The 19,878-nt window shown below is 36.1% G+C and overlaps 1 long non-coding RNA gene across 1 annotated transcript; it reads right to left on the bottom strand.

The window, feature by feature from the left end:
- Positions 1-804: 804 nt before the first annotated feature.
- Positions 805-18,952, bottom strand: LOC113963753. Its single transcript, XR_003532930.1, has 3 exons — positions 18,869-18,952; positions 6,497-6,500; positions 805-816 (listed from the first exon to the last, which is right to left on the bottom strand). It is a non-coding gene; the product is annotated as an uncharacterized LOC113963753 (long non-coding RNA).
- Between the last annotated feature and the right edge of the window lie 926 nt (positions 18,953-19,878).

Genomic DNA, 19,878 nt, shown 5'->3' with positions numbered 1-19,878 from the left:
TACTTCAAAATGAAAGAATATAGTGAAGATTATATTAACACCCTAGCATAGCATTTTTTCCCAACAGAAGCAATAAACTATCTGCCACAAAGAATAGTTAATGAACAGTGAAAAAACGTTCTAACCCTTATCAGAAAATAGAACTGCAGCTTTTGATAAACTGATTAAATTAGTTTGGAGAAAAAATTATATCCATTGTTTATCACTTGTCTAAAATTCATTATGTTTTAATTAATTGCTAACACCTAAGGAGGTGCATTTCTCTTTTTGAATATGTCACTGAAATAGAAAAAGGCACTTATTTTCTTTTCGGTTATGCCTGCATCAATGCACCTACAACTTCTTCTCTGCTTCTCATGGTAATCTGTGATCCCATTTATTCCTATGCCTAGACTGTTCCCAGTTCCTAAGATGGCACATTGCTAACAAGTTCAAGTCTTCTTGTGTTGCAATGAAATGGTTTCTGAAGAAGGTATTGTCCCCCATGACAGAAGATATCTGATCCAGGCAATAAGGTTCAAGATCAACTGAGACTGAATCAGCAGAAACTTGAGGAGAGGAACTGCTAACAGCATTCATAGCAGGAGGTTTGAATGTGTTTTGAAAAGCATCAGGACCTTGTCTCCTATCCAGTCGTCTAACTATATTTGTGAGTGTTACACCCAAACCTTGCTACCTTAGCTTGTATTCTGTCTGCATTTATAAGGTCTGCAGCCTAAATTTTCATGCTATCCAGGTTAAAAAATCTGGCATACCTAGTTCTTGGTGATAGATTATCTGAAGCAGGGGCTGGAGCACAACCAGAGAAAGAAGCATCTGAGAGCATTGGGAAATATGAGTGCTTCAGAAGTATAAAGAAAATTTCAGAGCACTACATATACAGCTAATTTAGAGGTCTACAACAACATCAGCAACCAAAGGTGATCTGATACTGGCAGTAATTGCAAGGCAACCTGTAAGGTTACATGGAAATCTGTTTTGCATTAGCGATCTGAACTGTCATCTCTTTGAATTTTGTAGATGTGCAATATGTATCTAGCCCTGGAAATTATTGTAGATTTCATTGCTAGCAAATCTGCAATTATTACACCTGATGTTAGAACCTTAATGGATCTAACAGTATCTAACACCAGTCTAACACTTGTCATTCCCTCTTTGTCCTGCACCATTCAGAAATATGGATGAACCCAGTGAGATAATAATAAATTATATCAGATAAGGAAATATCAGAATAAATGTCACAAAATTCTGGACAAAGATCTAATAGCCAAGAGGCTTAGAGATATTGATTATGCAGATGAGGAAGAGAAACGATACAGTCTGCAGATTTGCTGCCAACCTTAGGTCTTTATTTACAAATAGAAAAGGATGAGGAACAGTTGTAGGAAGAAGTAGAATCCTTAATAGATAATCAATATTAGAATTTACTTGGTGTGATGAAGACTAATGGACAGATTTATCTTACTTAATTTTAGGAATAAATTAATTTTCCAAACTATCTGTATCCAGTGTCATTGAAAGCACTCTGCTATCTATGTGAGATAGTAGTATTTGACTGGTAAACGTAAGAGAGAAATACCTTGCCGTTCTGAGGCAGTAGCTGAAGGTCAGAAAGCAAGGGCACCAGAACTAATATTAGATTGATTACTTATGTTTCTGCAGCTAAATTGTGCAATGGGTGGCAATGGATGAGGCTCATACACTTATAATGTACTTGTCAGCACGTGATTAAGTATTACATGAGCTAGGTGCCTGCAATCCCAGTGTTATTGGACATCTAGTCAGCATAGTGGTTTATTAATTCAGTTCTGTGGAGATATACACCTCTTGTCATTTGAAGGAGTACCCAAAGTTGTCCAAGACAGTTGCCCAGAAATGGTGGAAGTAATGAGGCAGCTAATGAAACACCTCATAGCTTACAGGAGGCTGTCTTAAAGAGAAGCATCAATTCTTCCATTTACACAAGTGAGTCATGCTGACCGGAGTCTGAAGATCTATTCAGCTGAACAAATGCATCTTAGACATTTCTGGGAGTATTTCTGTGTTTGTAGATATAACCAGAGCTTGCAGTTCAAAATGCACAAATGTTCTTTTTGCAGTCTGAAAGGAGAGAAATGAAGGCTAAAAATAAGGTTTTTATAGGCTTAACTGAAATCACTAGGGAGAAATTTTGGAAATTTTTAAGCAGGAGTAAATTGAATGAGAATAATTTTGAAATGAAAGAATTCCTAATCCTTATAAAGGAGAGAAAGCAAGAGCAAACTAATGACAATGGACAATAGACTTCTGTAGATTCAAAGAAACTCTGGGAAGCAAGGTCCCATAGGAAGGAAATCTAAGAAAGAAAGTGTTTTACAGAGCTGATGATTCCTTAAAAAAACAACATTAGGAACAGAAATACAAAGAATTGCTGTGAAGAAGCATGATAGGAATTATAATGAGATTAAATGGAGTTAAATGTAGGATCTTGCATGACCTTAAATTACAAGAAAAAAAGTTGACAAAAATTAGATAGTAGGTTAAATTACTAAAGGAATAAAATTGCTAAATAGAAGTAATGAAAGGCTAAGAATTACTAATTGAACACTAGCAAAATTTTAGCAAAATCAGAAAAACTGAGGCACAAAATGAGGTACCTCAAACCAAGGACATCACAAGAGACCCAAAAGGGCATTCTTAGCTTATTTGAAGAAAAAAATAACAACAAGAGATAGTTCATTACACAATGGAGATGTAAAGCAGTCGAAGATTTTTCTGAATGGCCAAAAGGTTTGAATGAGTTTTTACTTTTCTTGAGTCTACTTTACTGTGACCACATAGCTAAAACAATGAGGGGTCTGAACTGTACGTGCAAATCAAATTGGTAAGAAAGTGCTCTGGTAAGCTTAAAGACATCAAATCATGTTAACACTATTAATTCACCCGTGGGTACTAAGAGAACTAAATAAAATAATTACAGTTATCAGGGAAATTCCAAACAGAAAAAAGGAATACAGGTGGATAAACCTAGTGCTTATTTTAGAAAAGAGATAAAGGACAGCTTAGAAGAACCTGAGTAACACAAACCAATATGAAACTTAATTTTCACCTACAGAAAACACATCAGGGTTTCTGGGAAAATAAGAAGAAACATGTACTTTATATTTTGAGTTTATTGGGATTCTGACAGTGTTTCTTATACATGATGTAAGACATGGAATCTGCAGAAATATATTTTAGATTAAACTTCTAAAGGGGTATAAAACTGGTTACCTAATCAGGGTAGTTACCACTGAGGTGTTGCTGGGGTCTTTCTTGTAGAAAACAATCTAGTGGTTATAGTAATTTGCAGCATTAGCAATATCATGCTGCTGTGTGTTGTGTAGAAAGAGATATTCAGTTAATATATGTATATACAAATACAAATATTATTGAAAAATATATACTATACCGAAACTGGACTGAATACCAGCCTGAAGAAGAAACAAAATTTGAAAACAAAACCAATGATCAACCAAAGTTTAGGATGCAAAAGATGAAAATAAGATGTAATAATTTTAAATACATGTAAGAGGTGCTAAAGTAAGAGGAATTAATTTTTCATATTCAAAGTAGATAAAAGTAGCTGTTGAAATCAATCATTCTAGAAGGTATTTAGTTTTGACATTTAAGTGAAATCTCCTAATCAAAACTAGTTAATCAGTAAATTAGCTTATCCAGTGATGTAGTAGAGTATTCTACAGGAAACGTATGCATACATAATAAAATGGGATAAATATCACTTGGGAATATTCAGATATAATTGATATATAAAGGCAGGGAAGCATCCTAGAGCTCCTTCATGCATTGTTTTCCATTCATTGTGTCTTCAAAGTAGATATTATTATGCGGTTCAGTTCACCTTAAGTAATCAGGTGGAACAAGATTTACTGAAGCAATCTTACAGAGATGAATTCCATGTTGATAAACTTCTTTGACATCTCAGATGAAAACTGCTGCATAAGGGCAAAATATTACATTGTGTTACTAACTCCATGTATCACAGGTATTTTGGGATGAAAGCAAAGTGTAAACAAGGTCATCAGACTGATAATCTTTGCAGACCTTTCTTCACTCTGTCAACTGTATTTAGAATTTGCTCAGTGTGTGCATTTGGAACTGCTGAGTTTCAAGAACTGTTCAAAATAATCTTGCTGCTCCACAGTAGGTGTTTGTCGCACTGTAATATTTCTTAAATATTACTGAAGAAAATGACAAAGGTTTGTCTGTTTGCATGGCAGATTTTCCACTGAAGATTAGCAACTTCCAAAAATGGTTTAAAACAAAAAAGAAGATAAAAAATAATATTGAGAATAAAAAATGTACACTTAGTTTTCCTGTAGCTTCTGAGGCGATCAGAGCTGTGTGAGAGTAGAAAATACTCTTTATTTATAAGAAGTTTTTTTGATAATATAGAATCATGAATAATATTGAAAGAGAAATCCTGCTTGAGGATATTCTAATGGAAAACATTCTACGTTCTTTCTACACAATTTTATAAAAAGAGAGAAGACAATTTCAGTTATTCAAATAGAATTAGTACCTATTTGTGATGCTTGTTTTCAAATTGGACATTCAATAGTATGAATCTAGTATAAACAGTAGCAGATGGAGAAATTAGTTATGTCCTCAGAGAAGAAAGTAATGCGATAAAGAAACAACGACAATAAGATGCTTTTCATGCAATCTGTCTTCACAGTTACAGACTACATATGATTCTTCAGTAACATCTCTGCAGATGACATTCTTTATCAGTGGACAAATGCTGCAAAGTTGAGTTTTCAAACAAAAATAAACTACATTTTCTTTATATAAATATTATTGATGAATCTTATCCAATTTAACACAATTTATTAGCTACTCAAACCTCTGATGGTAATTTTCTGCTCTTTTTATATGTGATTCCATGAAAGATAATATCATACCACAAAGAAGTTGCATTTTAATAGTGGTAATATATCTTGATTTTTGCCAAAATGCCTTAAAGTCCTAGGTTGATCCTGGCTGGATGCCAGGTACCTACCAAAGTTGTTCTACCACTCACCTCCACAACTGGACAGGAGAGAGAAAATACAATAAAAACCTTGTGAGTTGAGATAAGGACAGAGAGATCGCTCACCAATTGCTGCCATGGGCAAAACAGACTCAACTTGGGGAAATCAGAGCAGAATAATGAGAAGTAAAACAAATATTAAAAATGCCTTCCCCTGCACCCTTCCCTCCTTCCCAGGCTCTGCCTCCTCCTCCCTAGGGTGCAGGGAAACAGGAATGGGGACTATGGTCAGTTCATCACAAGTATTTTCTGCCACTGCTCAGTGAGACAAGTCCTTCCCTGCTCCAGTGTGGGGTTCTCCCACAGGAGACAGTCCTCCACGAACTTCTCCAGTACGTGTCCTTTCAACAGGCTTCAGCATGGACCCCTTTTCACAGGGTACAGTCCTTCAGGCACAGGCTGCTCTAGCATGGGTTCCCCACAGGGTCACAAATCTTACCAGGAAACTTGATCCAGCATGGGTTCCTCTCTCCATGGGAGTGTAGGTCCCTGCCAGGAATCTGTTCCAGCATATGTTTTCCACAGAGTCAAAACCTTATTTTAGTCACATAATCAAAGGATATTCTGAGCTGGATGGGACCCACAAGGATCATCAAGTCCAACTCTTAAGTGAATGGCCCATGTGGGGTTCAAACCCACTATCTTGGTGTTGTAAGCAACATGTTCTAACCAACTGAGCTAATCTCAGGGTCATCATCCACCTGCTCTGTCTTGGGTCTCATATGTGGTCTGTGGGTGGATCTCTGCAGCCCTGTTGACCCCCATGGACCGCAGGGGGACACCCTGCCTCACCATGGTCTTCACCACAGGCTGCAGGGGAATCTCAGCCCCAGCATCTGGAGCACCTTCTCTCCCTCCTTCTTCACTGACCTTGGTGTCTGCAGAATTGTTCATCTCATATATTCCCACTCCTAATTACCTCTGGGCAATAACTTTTTTTCTTCTTAAATATGTTATCCCAGAGGTGTTACTACCATCCCTGACTGACTAAGCCTCGGCCTGTCGCAGGTCCGTCCTGGAGCCTCTGGCATTGGCTCAACTGGACATGGAGGAAGCTTCTGGCAGCTTCTCACAGAAGCCATCCCCATAGTTGCCTACCCCACTACCAAAACCTGGCCACACACACCCAATACAAAGGTTTTCTCCTTGAAGCATGAGAGTGCCAATTGCTGTTTTTCACTTCTTTTAAGTGACAGAAAAAATGACAGTGTGTAACTGGATACCAATTTACCATCATAATTAATATTTCCAATATTTCTTTTCACAGACTTATTATCAAAATGTTAACAATAGCTGAAGTTCTTGGAATGCATCGTAAATGTCTTAGGGAAGGTTGAAATTTCCTGTTCTTTTTATTTTTTCACAGCTTTATATGTGCAAAAATTCCCCAAACTCTTCTCACTGAAGAATCAGATGGCAACTCACTTCTCTGGGCTTTCTTAAATCTTTTGTTCTGGTGGGACAACTTCTAACTTTTAATCACTCTTTTAAGTTTTTGGAAGATATAAAATAACTGATGAAATCAGGGAAATATGACTAGCACAGTTGCTGATATGCAGGCTTATACTATTTTGAATTGGTTCTTTTATGGGATAGTATACTATTAAACTCAAGCTATATGTTTAGCAACCATGACATAAAAATGTAGTTTTCTCCTTATGAAACCCCCCTGACACAATTCTGTGAAGTTTTCATAACTTTAGTAATACAGATTATTTCCTACCCCTTCCCTGAAAACAAGGTCCATTTCTTACCAAACAAGATCAGTTTTGATCAGAGCTGACTCTGTCCTGTTTCCACTCTTGCCAGCACCCTTACTTACTCTCAGATTTGTTGTACAAAGAGGTTTCCACACCATCTGTTCTGTTGAATGATGATTTGCTGTTTGAACCTTTAAATTCTAATTTCAAAGACGAGGACACAACTGTGGCAGATTTTAGTGTTCATTGAATTTTCTTTTTCGATGTCTTATTGCAACGTTCATGGGGTTTAGAGGTACTCAGTATAAACCTTTTATTGTGATTATCTGCTTTGCTCTGATGTAGTCACCCGTAACAGCCATTTCTTGACTTATAAATTTTTCATAATAAGTCATTCTTGGAATCCAGGGTAACTAAGTGTAGCCTAAAGGCCAAGAGTAGTACACATGTTCTGGGTCATACTGCTGAAACCTTATATGTTCTATTTATGCATTTAAAAAGTCAGAATCCCTTTAGAAAAAAACCTTGGATAATGGAGTGTGGTGTTGGGATGTGTAGTCTCCACATGGCACATTTTGTTTAGGTATTTTCAAAGCTATGATGTTCTGGCTCCTGTCACAGTGCTCGGATCATTTCGGAGACTCGATTAAAATAATGGCTACTATACCATATTTATAGTGACAAAATCTTATATTCAAATGATATAAAAAATTTTATTGTGTTAAATGTGTACATTTATTTATTATATATTTATTTTTATAAACTCTAAATTTAAGAATTTTCCTTTTGATTTGAAGCAGACATCTTACAAATAAGCTTGTATTATCTGTGGAGAGATGTAAACAATGTTGCTAAGAACTCAGTGCTTCATAATTGTCCTGGGATTCTTTTTCAGTCATAATGTATATTTTATCTCATAAACAAAACTGAATACCAAGGAATCAATTTTGCACAATCACTATAAATTATTTGTGTTTTGCTATATATTGTCTTCATATCCTGGTCATAATGTTCTTGAAATTGTGAAAAGGTTATATTGTTTCAAATTACAATTTCTTTGAATAATTTTTCTTTTTGCTTTTACCACACTATGAACTTCTAAGACATAATGGCACATAATACAATATTTTTCACTTCTTTAATATATCAAGATTTTGTATTGGAGTTGCAAACCCCTGAAGCTTGCAAATGGTGCTTTTAATAGAGTCAATTTGCATAACAACAGTACAGTACAATTTGATTTGTTTTAAAGGACAAATTACTGAAACTTTTATTTTATTTTAGATGTGAAACATTTGATACGATTGTCAAAACCTCTGCTCATTATCAACATGAATAGTAATCTTTTTTGGGTTTTTTTTGGATAGGTTTTTATGCCAGCAGTGACTTGGCAAAGAATTTTTAAAATCTCTCAGGCTCTCAAGATCATGTATTCTGTCTCAGTAAGTACTGTAAATAGTGTAATAGCTCTTTGCAGTCGTAATACTACATTGCAATTTAAGGTCAACTTGAATTTGAAAGATTTAATGCAGGGTATAAAAAATAGTTGTTTACTTAGAGTTCTTTACAGGCAGCTTTCAATATAGTATTTAATTGCTGTCCCCTTGTCCTAAGAACTGTCCTTTTGTTTTAAGTTTTGGAAGGATGGGGTTGTCTTAACTTGCAGGAGTAAATGGTGTTGTTGACACCTACAAAATAAGGAAAGCACTTCTTTGATCCACCATAGATATTTATGATATTCAACCACTGAGAAAAAGAAAAAAAAACAAAACAAAAAAACACCTTCTCTTAAGTTACACACAGATAAAACAGGAACATATCTTTTCTTTTGCAAAAAAAATATAGTTAATTAGTCTCAAAAATATACATGGTGTACAGCTTCTTTTTCTTCTTAAAACAAATGCTTTGATTAGAACAACCGAGAAATTAAATAACAGTCTCCAGTTTTCTTTTCCTTTTTTTTTTTTTTTTAACATCTGAGTCCTAATACAATGATGTTACATGCTGTTCCATGACACGAATAGCTTACAGAGTCTAAGGGCATAACAAAGATGATAAATAACGAAAAATTATAAAGGAGAAAATGGCTTGAGGGGTTATTAGAGATAGGTAATCATTCCAGTAGTAGAGGAAGGGTGATATCAGACCAGGAAAAAAGGCTAAAGAGTCATGAATGCGAGATGTGTAATGAAGGCTAGTTATGAAAGCTGAGAAAAATTAATTTAGAGGAGCTACATGCTGAAACCTAAATATAGCTTACTTTTAATGTGCAAGATACAAAACATTTATGAAACAAGGAGTGTGGTGAGAGTAAGAAGTTTGAAATAGGTGCTTTTGGATAAATTTAGGGAGGCAAATATGTAAAAATTACCAGTAGCCAGTAGCATTTATGCCTTAGTGAAATATGGAGTTCTGATATGAATTTGTGTATTGACAGGATTAAAACTCGTTACACAAACTTATAGGTAAAAGCTTTTATGCATTAGCAACTTCATAAATATAAGTGCCCAAATTTCCTAAGTAGAATAAATAGCCAGATTTTGATGGACAATTGGCCTGACCTTATCTTGAAAAATTGTGCATAATAGTCATGCTAATATACAGCAATCAAAGACATAGCTCTTCCATTTAAAATTCTAACTTTCTTATAGTTATTTCCTCTTAACTTTTTCATTTCTACATTACCTGTGATATGTATCAACAATTTTCCATTTGTTCTGTAGTTTTAAGTTTGATGTTTCTCTAACATTCTTCACTTCTCAGTTTGATTTCTGATTCTCTTGGCAGGACCAACACGTTCCAGAGTATCTACAGCTTCAGTCCCTTTTAGATTTATAATTCTATCATTACAGTCATTGCTACTAATATGACACATGGGTATCAAAGCTACAACAGAGCCTGAATAACTCCAATTTGATCAACCAGCTCTGGGAAGATCAGTAGGTCGAGACCATAGACACATTTACTACTTTAAAGATCATCGAGTCCCAACACCCCCTGCCATGGGCAGGGCCACCTCCCACTAAGCCAGGTCTCTCACGGCCTTATCCAACCTGGCCTCGAACACTGCCAGGGATGGGGCATTCACAACCTCCCTGGGCAACCTGTTCCAGTGCCTTACCACCCTCACAGTAAAGAATTTCTTCCTTATATCTAATCTAAATTCCCCTCTTTCCAATTGTTCCCATTACTCCTTGTCCTATCACTACATTTCCTGATGAAGAGTCCCTCTCCAGCTGCCCTTTGGTCCCCCTTCAGTTACTGGAAGGTTGCTATGAGATCTCCACACAGCATTCTCTTTTCCAAATTGAACAGACCCAACTTTCTCAGCCTGTCTTCACAGGGTAGGTGTTCCAGTCCTGCTCTTGTTCCTAGAAACCTCGGAAAAGACATGATGTTCTGTGACAGCAGCTGGAAGGTTGGCAGGATATCTTAGGCATCTTAGATTCCTGTATTCAGACACTAACTAGTTATGCATGGGCAACTTTACTGTCTCATGGTGGAATTGTGCTCTAAAGTCAATTAAGTGCATAGGTTAATGACTTTGCTAGGCATTTTGGTATGCTCACTGTAAACATCCAAACTTAGGTGTGTTTATCTTCCACTGAATGTTTAGCTTTTCTGATAATAACTCCATCTGGTATTGCAACAGAACTACTATCTCTCACGTACAACTTAACAGGCAATGTTTTTCTGTATGCCCTTAGTAACAGCTGTTTAGAGGGGGCTACAAGGGGGATTAATTGGAAAAAATGAAAATATCATTCCACTGTTAAATTCACTTTTAAACATTTCAGTGCATAAGGGAAGAAACAGTCTTTTTACAGTTTTATACTTTTGGGTGTCACCAGTTGGTTTTTAAAATGCATGATGTGCAATGAGAAAATTTCAAAGTTCTCAGGTCTCACTCATGAACAGAGAAAACACCTTTCCACCCGGCTCATTTAGAGTGACTAGTTGTTTATCATGTATTAAAACAACTCAGTGATGGTTTTAGAAGGCTGGGGGGGTTTTAATCCTAAATCCTCAATGACAAAGATGACGGCTTCATAGTTTCCCCAGAAAAGAACAGAAGCTTATTTAAAAAAAGGCTCTAGAAGGCAGAAAGGACTATTTTCAATCATTGGAAATGCTTAAAGTTCTAATTTATATACAAATGCATGTATATTTATATATCCTCACTGAAATAAATGACCAGGAAATGCTATTAGCTGTAATCTGTTGGAAGAATGCACCCAGAGGGCTGCAGAGGATTTTGCTGCCAGTGAACCCATCCCAGTGGTAGGAGAGGAGATAAAATTTGTATGCATCTGGTTGAACCTGAGAGGAAGGTAGGCTGAGGGACCTTATGATTTCAAAAAAGTGCAGGGAGTTAACAAGAATAGAACTCTCCTTCCTTCTCAGAAGCACAAGTAATTGACTGCGAGAAGTGCTTCTGTTGCGGGTATTGATCAGTGACAGTTAGAGATGTTCTTTACAATCACTCGCCCTATGAGGCCTAATTAACAAAGGCTGGCTTGCTGAATTAGATAAAACTCAATGTCCACTGAAATTAATGTGATGCTGTCTAAGTGTCCTTCAACTATTAAAGGAAAATCAAGTTTAAGTGGAAGAAACGAGCAAAGTCCTGTTAAGGGCTAAAACAATTGTGACTGGAAAAGTGGATTAAGACAACAGATTTGCAAGGACGATGCGAGGCACAAAGACACTCTTAAAAAGTGCCACTTCTTTTCCTTGTTATATTTTTAATAGTGTTTATGCTATTTTACTAACAATTTCTTTTTTTTTTTTTCCTGGAAATCACTGAATTGCAGAAGAAGTAGAGACAGAGCAATTAGAATGTTTAAAAAATGAAATGATTTCTTGGCTATACAGTACCACCCAGCATATCTCTGGATACCACCTTTCTGGGTGGTCAAGAAACTGACCACCCAGATGGTGGGAGTAAAAACAAGAATGAGTTATTGTAAAAACAAAAACACGGGTAAAGAAAGGATGACTTTGGACCAAGAAAAAAGGTATCATGGAAACACAGAGAACAGTTTTCTTCAACCCTGGTACAGGGTCCTTGGCTTTATTCTGACAAAGGTTTCACTGAAGCCACCAACACTGGAGCTTCCATGCTCGCAGTCCTAGATTCACAGCAGAACCAGGACTAAGACTGTATTTAATTTGCAGGACCAGTAAGAGTTGTGAGGTTTGCAGCCTTAGTCCCCATATTGTTTAACCAGGTGTGAAGGTCCTGTGTTATAGCCAGATTTATACATAAGCCCCCAGAGGAGCCTAAACAAACCAGTTAATCACAATCAACAAAGCCTTCAACCAGATACTTTAGAAATCCATTTTGTAATAATAAAAATGGTTATGTCACAGCTAGTACTGGATCTAAAAATGTCGGTGAACAAGAGAAGAGGCATATGCAAAATTCAGTGGGGTTTGTACCACTCATATACTCAGTTTAGAGCTGTTCATTGTCTGTAATGTGGGTTATTCAACAGTGCATGTTTTCTTAGATAAACTACCTATTCCATACCCTACCCATTTCTGCATAACTTCTTCATACATGGACTGTTCATTTTCTTAGATAAGCTTTCTATCTGTAATTGAAATAAGGTGGTGTTTTTTTTCCTCAGATGCACATTTGCATTCTTTTAAAATATGGGATCTTCAACATGTCTTTTCAAGAGTGGTTTAAGATAGTTTCAATGTATATTTGGCCAAATACATATTCTTTGCATTCCCAGATTTCACATTTACCATTTTCACAGTTTATTGGAAATTGATGTAACATTCCAACAGCTACAGAGTTCACAGAGTTCACAGGAAATTCTGAATTGGAAGGGACCCACCATTAAAGAATATGAATGTATGTACAGTGCCTTCATAACTACTTCTTATTAATATCTTAACTGTTTAATTTATGGTACTTTTAAAGGTAGTTGTTAATCTTTTTTTCACATAAATTTATCAGATTTTCATCAGGCTACAATCTCAGACTACTGAGACTGTTAGGTTTCTTTTCCCATGGATGATGAGAGCCTTCAGAGGTAGAGCATAGCTCTGTAAAAGTCTGTTCAAAGCCATAAGCCCTGAATCCCAGCTAGTGAATCATCCTGCTGCCAGGGAAAAATCCACAGGTATAGTCCATAAGGGGAAGGGAAGTATTCACTTATATTTATGTGCCAAATCAGTAAGATTAATTATAGAAGCAACATGTAGGTTAGTTTAAATGCTCAAGATTGGAAGAAAGAGACTTATAAGCTAAGGGAGAAGGCAGTGTTGCTTCAGTAATACTCTGGCTTTGGAACAGACTTTGATATCCAGTGACAGCAGCTGAAGTTTTTATTGTACTCCAAGGAAGACTATTTGGGAGAATGCTCCAAAACCTCATGCTTTCAGAAGTCAGCACTTTTAAGGCATGCACCAGATAGATCCCAAGTCTACCAGCTATAAACTAGTCTCTCCCTTTCCCCTCTTTGATTTTGGTGACATTTAATGAAATCTGAAATGTCTTAAATGATACTTCATCTGCCAATTTACAGTAATTGCTCACCTTCAGTGAGAAACTTTTGAGAGAGAAAGAAATCAAAGTCTTATCATCTTCAGGATACAATAAGTTGAAAGTAATGTAATTTGGGAGTTGAAGTCTGTCATAATTAGCCACCATCAATACTTTTTTTTTCCTGTCTGTAATCATTGTGCATTCGTAAGTAAAAACCCCAAAGCTTAATTCGATGGAAAGTATCTGCCTTTTTGACAAGATACTGGGAAACACAGTACAGAGATTTTTGGTCGCTTCAGCCTTCCTGTAACTTTTTGAGAGAAAAATCTCAGCAATGGCAAGAGAATAAGCTCTGAATCTAAGAGATTGCCCATGAACTACAGTACAAGAATCACTCCAGTAGGATCAGTGACATAAGCTATAAGGTTATGTACAGCAATGCACAGCAGTTTGCTTAATATCCACAGGCATTCAAGCAGTAGATAGTCTTTTAAACACTTTGAAAAATGCTAGCTGTCAAATGACAGCAATTTATACATCCTCTTCTTTTATACTGTCATTTTTCAGAATCAGGTTTTGTTATATGTAAAGTGATTTAGATCAATAGCTAGAAATCAGCTTGTATTGTATTGATCTGCTGAGAAGATTATGTATGAAGATGACAAGTAGTAATGGCTGACACAGACCAATTTCCAATTGCCTAATGGATTTAACACTTTTCAATTCTGTGAATATGAGTATTGAAAGTATTTTAAATATTTTTACAGTATGCTCAGTAACAATAAGAATACAATTTGGAGAGTTTAAACTATAACTATTGGCATGAAAATATAATTTTTATCCTTTAAGCATCATTTAGTAAACAATTAATAAGCCAAGGATGTGTAGAAAGTAAACTTGTTACTTGGTGTTAAATGTTTAAAAATGTGTGGCTAAACATCAAAAAATCAGTTCTATGGCAAACGTGAGGTAAGTAATGGGAAAATGTGACAGAGCATAACTGATGCTTCATTTATGATACAGTATCTAAGCTCCATTCATTCAACTCTTTTTATTAAGAAGCCTGTATCCATTCTCAGCTCACAGCAGTTGAATAAAATACAGCATCTAAAATGATGATTATGGGGGTTTTTATTCTAAGTCTTGTCATTGCCAAATGCTTCTTCTTTTTTTCTCCCCACTTGATATGAATGTATAAAAGGAATTATTTGAATTGAATCAACTGGAACATTCCACGTCACTGGGGGTGCTGGTGGATGAGAGGCTGGATGTAAGGTGGCAATGTGCACTTGCAGCCCAGATATGTAATTATATGGGTATGTAATTATAATTTTTTTATTTTTTTAATTGCAGAAAACAACCAGCATATATGTACTTCACATGTACCTGTTATCCAGAATATTTGAGAAAATGAGTGCTTAAAGATCACAGAGTTCTCATGTCATTACTTGGTTTCTATTGAATTTTAATGAGTAAGGTTTCAAGACCTTGTTCACAAGCAATGGCAATATATTAGTATGTGAATGGAAGTGTCTTAAGAACAGTCGTGAGAAGTATTGGAAGTATTTGTGGGAAAATTTTGTACAAATCTTATTAATGATTTGATTTAACTTCTGTCAAACTTCTTGACACTGTTGGTGAGGAAGTCAGCTATGGAAGGTACCCCATTGGACCTGTTCTCTGTTAACAGAAAAGGACTGGTAGGTGATGTGATGATTGGAGCCTGTCTTGGGACACAGCAATCACAGAATTATGGTTTTCAATTCTTGGAGAAGTAAGTAGCAGGGTTTGCAGAACTGTTACCTTGGGCTTTGGCGTTTTTAGGAGACTGGTTGATAGAGTCCCTTAGGGGGAAGTCCTGAAGAGCAAAGGAGCCCAGAAAGGCTGGACATTTTTCAAGAAGTAAATTTTAAAGGTACCAGAGCATCCTCCCCATGTCCTGAAAGACTAGGGAAAGAAGACTGCCCTGGCTGCCCACGGAAGTGGTGGAGTCACCCTCCCTGGAGGCATTTAAAAGACCTATACATGTGACACCTAGGGGCATGAGTTAGTTGTGTCTTTGGCACTGCTGGGTTAATGATTGGACTCAACAAGTTTAAAGGTATTTTCTAATGTAAATGATTCTATGACTGTATGATTCCTTAGATTTCACAAAATGTCACAGTATATAAGAATGCAATAAAATTTTTATTGAGGCAATGCATTATAAAAAAAGTCTACCAATCAACAGTGTTGCAGCAGTTGGTCACACAAAAATGAAATAATTATTTCTTAACAGAATTAAATTATTATAGAGTCTTTCAAAATTTATAGATATTTATTCATACATTCTGGGCACTATATTTTACCTAACAGGAATCTCAGTTTATACACTCTTTTTACTTAGCTTGTGTTGACAGTTCACACACCGAAGACTTCACTCATCTCCTATTTGCAGTACAGTGTTGTAGAACTACCCACTCACCATACAGGATTGGGTACTAACACAAAATTGTGAAGGTGTTAATGAAACAGGAAATAACCACATCTGATTTCCTTCCAGTTCCTTCTAATGGAAGATTATAATTTCATCACACCTAAGTGAACAATATATATTTTGCTTTCGTCATGTCTGGCTTGGTGAACTCCTTTAGCCTTACTGGGCCAATAAGGAACTGGTATTTGTTATGTCCTAGCAGTTTTCAAAAACCATTTACCACTACTACCAAGTTACCCACAGTCAAATTTCACTCTGTTGCCAGGTAACATTGGCCATGGAGATCATCTGGATGACTTTACACAAAATTTTATCAAAGGGACATATCACTCAGAGAAAGAATTTAAATCAGATGATTGAGTGCAAATAAATTAATGTATTTTTTATCTTGTTATCTCCATAAGAGCTAAGTCTGTCTGCCTAAAAAATATTGTCTGGGGTTTGTGTCTTAATTTACTCTTCCTGAACTACTACTGAGGGCAGAATGTCATTGCCACCTACATGGAAAACTAAGTGTTCAAAAATCTTTTAACCTTAGCCTCTCAGTTTTTTCACTCACTCTGTGCTACTTTACCTGACGAGTGCAAATGATATCTTCCCAAATCATGCTGTAGCCATTGTGCTCTGTCCTGTTCCAATTATATTTTTTGCTTGTAACTCACAGCCATCAAATGAAAGAATACCAAGAAATTAAATGAAGGATATGCACTACAAAATTAGTGTTAGTTCATTCTATACCTTTTTAGTCTTTAAGTGTGTTTAAAATAATAAAGGAATGCGTAGGCACACAGTTGTCTACCACGTGTTCCTAGGAGCATGTAAACACTCACAGGATTCAGCTCTGTAAACAGTAGGCCAAAATATTTTACCTATTTATCTTATAAAGTGTGGAGCTGAGAAGGAAGTTCTACATCTTTTACCCTTTTTAGGTGCATGAGAAGTACAGTCAGAAACTGGCTAAAATAATGTTTTGTTCTGTCCTTTACTACTGAAATATTAATAGTTACTATATTTTATGATAAATTTAAACAATTTATATAATCCCTCTGAATGCTGAATTTCTCTTGTTGTACTGCATCATTCTGTCCTGAAATTTACTGCATAGAGTTAGTGGAGTTAGACAGCTCCTGTCACCAAGATAACAGCAGTTTCACCATGTATTCATCAAGTATTTCCACATAATGAAATAATTTATTAATCTGGTTAAATGTTCTGTTTTCAGACATCCCCTACAGACTGAATCTTGTGAAATAGTGGCTGAAAGTAGAACTAATGATTGCTACAAGGATGTTTGACACAAAGGTTTCTTCTTTTTTTTTTAATTTATCTTTGCACTGTGTAGTACTGAATTACAGTAATTATTTTCAAGAACAGCAATCCTATAGTACAATGTATTTTTATGTGATTAGGCTCTAAAAAAAGTTTACAAAAGTCTATTAGAAGAGATTTCTTGGAAAGGAATTTTTTTCCCCGAACATTGCATTGTTTCATTTTGACGGAAAATATTTTTGTTTCTTTTGCTCATGTCAGTATTTTAATACTGTTTTATATTTTTCTTCCACAAAATTGTTTAATCAGTCAAATTTAAAATAGAAACTTAAATTTAAATGTATATGTGTCTAAAATAAATGTACTTCTATTTTATGGATGAGTGTACAAAATATGCAGTAAAGTTAATGAAATAAAATGAGGAACAGAAAGACCTTTGAATGTATTGTGTAATTTCTACTTATTCAGTTGAATATCACATGGAGAGATCTTTTCAGGAGCTGAAAGATCAGAGCAGCATCATATAACTAGTTACATATGGAGTACAGTACTGAAGTAATTTATTTCTGTTACGATTTCAGTTTCTTCTAGGCTACTGTTGTTACTATTATCAATAGTGTTAATCAAAAACAAACTCATGATTTGATCTGCAAATGATTTAAAAAGGCACGAAAAGCTTTTTTATTTATTATCTGTGAGAATCCACTCACTTCCCATCTCCCAAAACAGGGATTTTATTGATCACTCTTTCTACCCCTTCTGGCCTGCTTATTCTGTCTGTAAACTAAATCACCACAGAATTGTATTGCAACAGATCTAGTACATATTTGCTCCAATTTCCAGTCTGTGTCTTCTATTAAATCTATGATTATTCTATTGTCCTCTAGCAAAAATGTGCCTTTTGGTTTTCTTTGTGTACCATCCTAAATATATATTTTGATTCTGTAACTACTGGATTAAATAATTATTAGAAATTAATATATTAGAAAAATAAGCTTTGATCTCCTCCATGGGATTAGTCATTTTATTCTTAAGAAAAGGTCAAAGGCAAAGTGAACAAAACTTAGTAGTTTTCAAATTCACTGTCATGTAATTTTCATATTGGTGCACTTATTTCAGCACTATTATATTTTAGATTATAAAACTAATTTGATTCAGTTGCATTTAAGTCCAAAACTGAAAAAAACCTAGAATCTTCAGGTCAGGTAAAGTGAGTAAAAAGGAGAGTGCGTAGAGCACAGTTCCATCTGATATGTTCTTTATTTTCTCTTGATAAAACTATTACAGCACAGGTTTTAACACACAAGAACAAAATGGTAAGAGCTAGGAAATTATTCTGTTGTAGGAGATGATTCAAGAAATTAAAGGTTCCTGAGATTAAGTGACCGGTTTTCTCCTAGATATAGTAATATAGGAACTTTGAATGTTAAAAGTGAGCAACAGATATGGAAATTACAGTGCACTGGTCAGATACTAAACCAAGATTTCAATTCCCCCATCCTACCTAGACTTTTTCTTATTTCAAGAAATTCACTAATTCAGCACACTTAATTCTAGGGAACCACTCAATAGTCCAAACATGGGTGTCTTGTGATATTTCCAGAGGTACTTGAGACATTCACAGAGGTCTGGAAGATAAGACAAAACCCTTGTACTTCTGGAGGGGCATCTTAAGGCTGGAGAAATTATTTAAAACAACAGTAGACCTCCTCATGCTTTGAGATTAAATATGTACTTCAAGCTACTCATATAGAGTTCTGTTCACTTTCTCAGACATTGCCTTGCAATCCTGTTTCATCTAAAGTTGATGCTCAGATGATCTGTGGACATCGTACCCGCACTCAGAATACAGAATCACAGAATTGTTAAGGTTGGAAGGGATCTCTGGAGATCATCCAGATCAATCCCCCTACCAAGGCAGGGTCACGTAGAGCAGGTTACACAGAAATGTCTTTTTTGAATGTCTCCAGGTAGGCAGACTCCACGACCTCACTGAGTAGCCTGTTCCAGTGCTCTGTCACTCTCAATGTAAGCAGTGCTTCCTCATGTTAAGGTAAAATTTCTTGTGGTTTAGCTTATGACCATTGCTCCTTGTCCTGTCAGTGGGCACCACTGAAAAGAGTCTGGCATCATCCTCTTGGCACTCACCTTTGAGTTATTTATATACATTAATAAGATCCCCTCTCAGTCTTTCCTCTCTCTAGACTAAAAAGGCCCAGCTCACAGGGTTTCTCATTATGTGATGTAGACTCCAAATCATCTTTGTTGCCCTCCACTGTACCCACTCCTTGTCTTTCTTGTACTGAGGAGCCCAGATGTGGACACAGAATTCCTAATTTGGCCTCACTAGTGCTGAGTAGAGGAGGAGGAGGATCACCTCCCTTGACCTGCTGGCCACAGTCTTCCTGATGCACCCCAGACACCATTGGCCCTCTTGGCTGCAATGGCACACTGCCAGCTCACGGTTCACTTGTCATCCACCAAGACTCCCAGGTCTTTCTCAGCAGAACTGAAAAGCAGCCTACATAGCAACCTGCTCTGAAGGTCTGAATCACTATCCATCAGGGCTTCTCAGTTTCCCTGGCCATGCAAGCAGCCTAAATTACTAACTGAAACTGATGGCTTGACTTCCTATATGAATAAAAGTGCATGAGATGAATGTCATAATAATTTTTCTTTCTTAGTGTTTCTGTTGACTATCTTACCTCACAGGGCGATATAAGAATAGATTCCCTAAAAATCCTGGAGCTATGGCAGTGATGAGTGGAGCATAAATACTTGTGTGAAGCTCTGCTCCTAAGTGAGAATGGGTGACAGATGCCAAATTAAAATGTCTTTCCAAAAGAAGAAAAAGGAACAC

Source organism: Neopelma chrysocephalum, unplaced genomic scaffold (assembly GCF_003984885.1).
Source record: "Neopelma chrysocephalum unplaced genomic scaffold, ASM398488v2 Primary Assembly neopelma1_25, whole genome shotgun sequence".
NCBI classification, from domain to species: Eukaryota; Metazoa; Chordata; class Aves; order Passeriformes; family Pipridae; genus Neopelma; species Neopelma chrysocephalum.
This window is presented reverse-complemented; position numbering and strand designations above follow the sequence as displayed.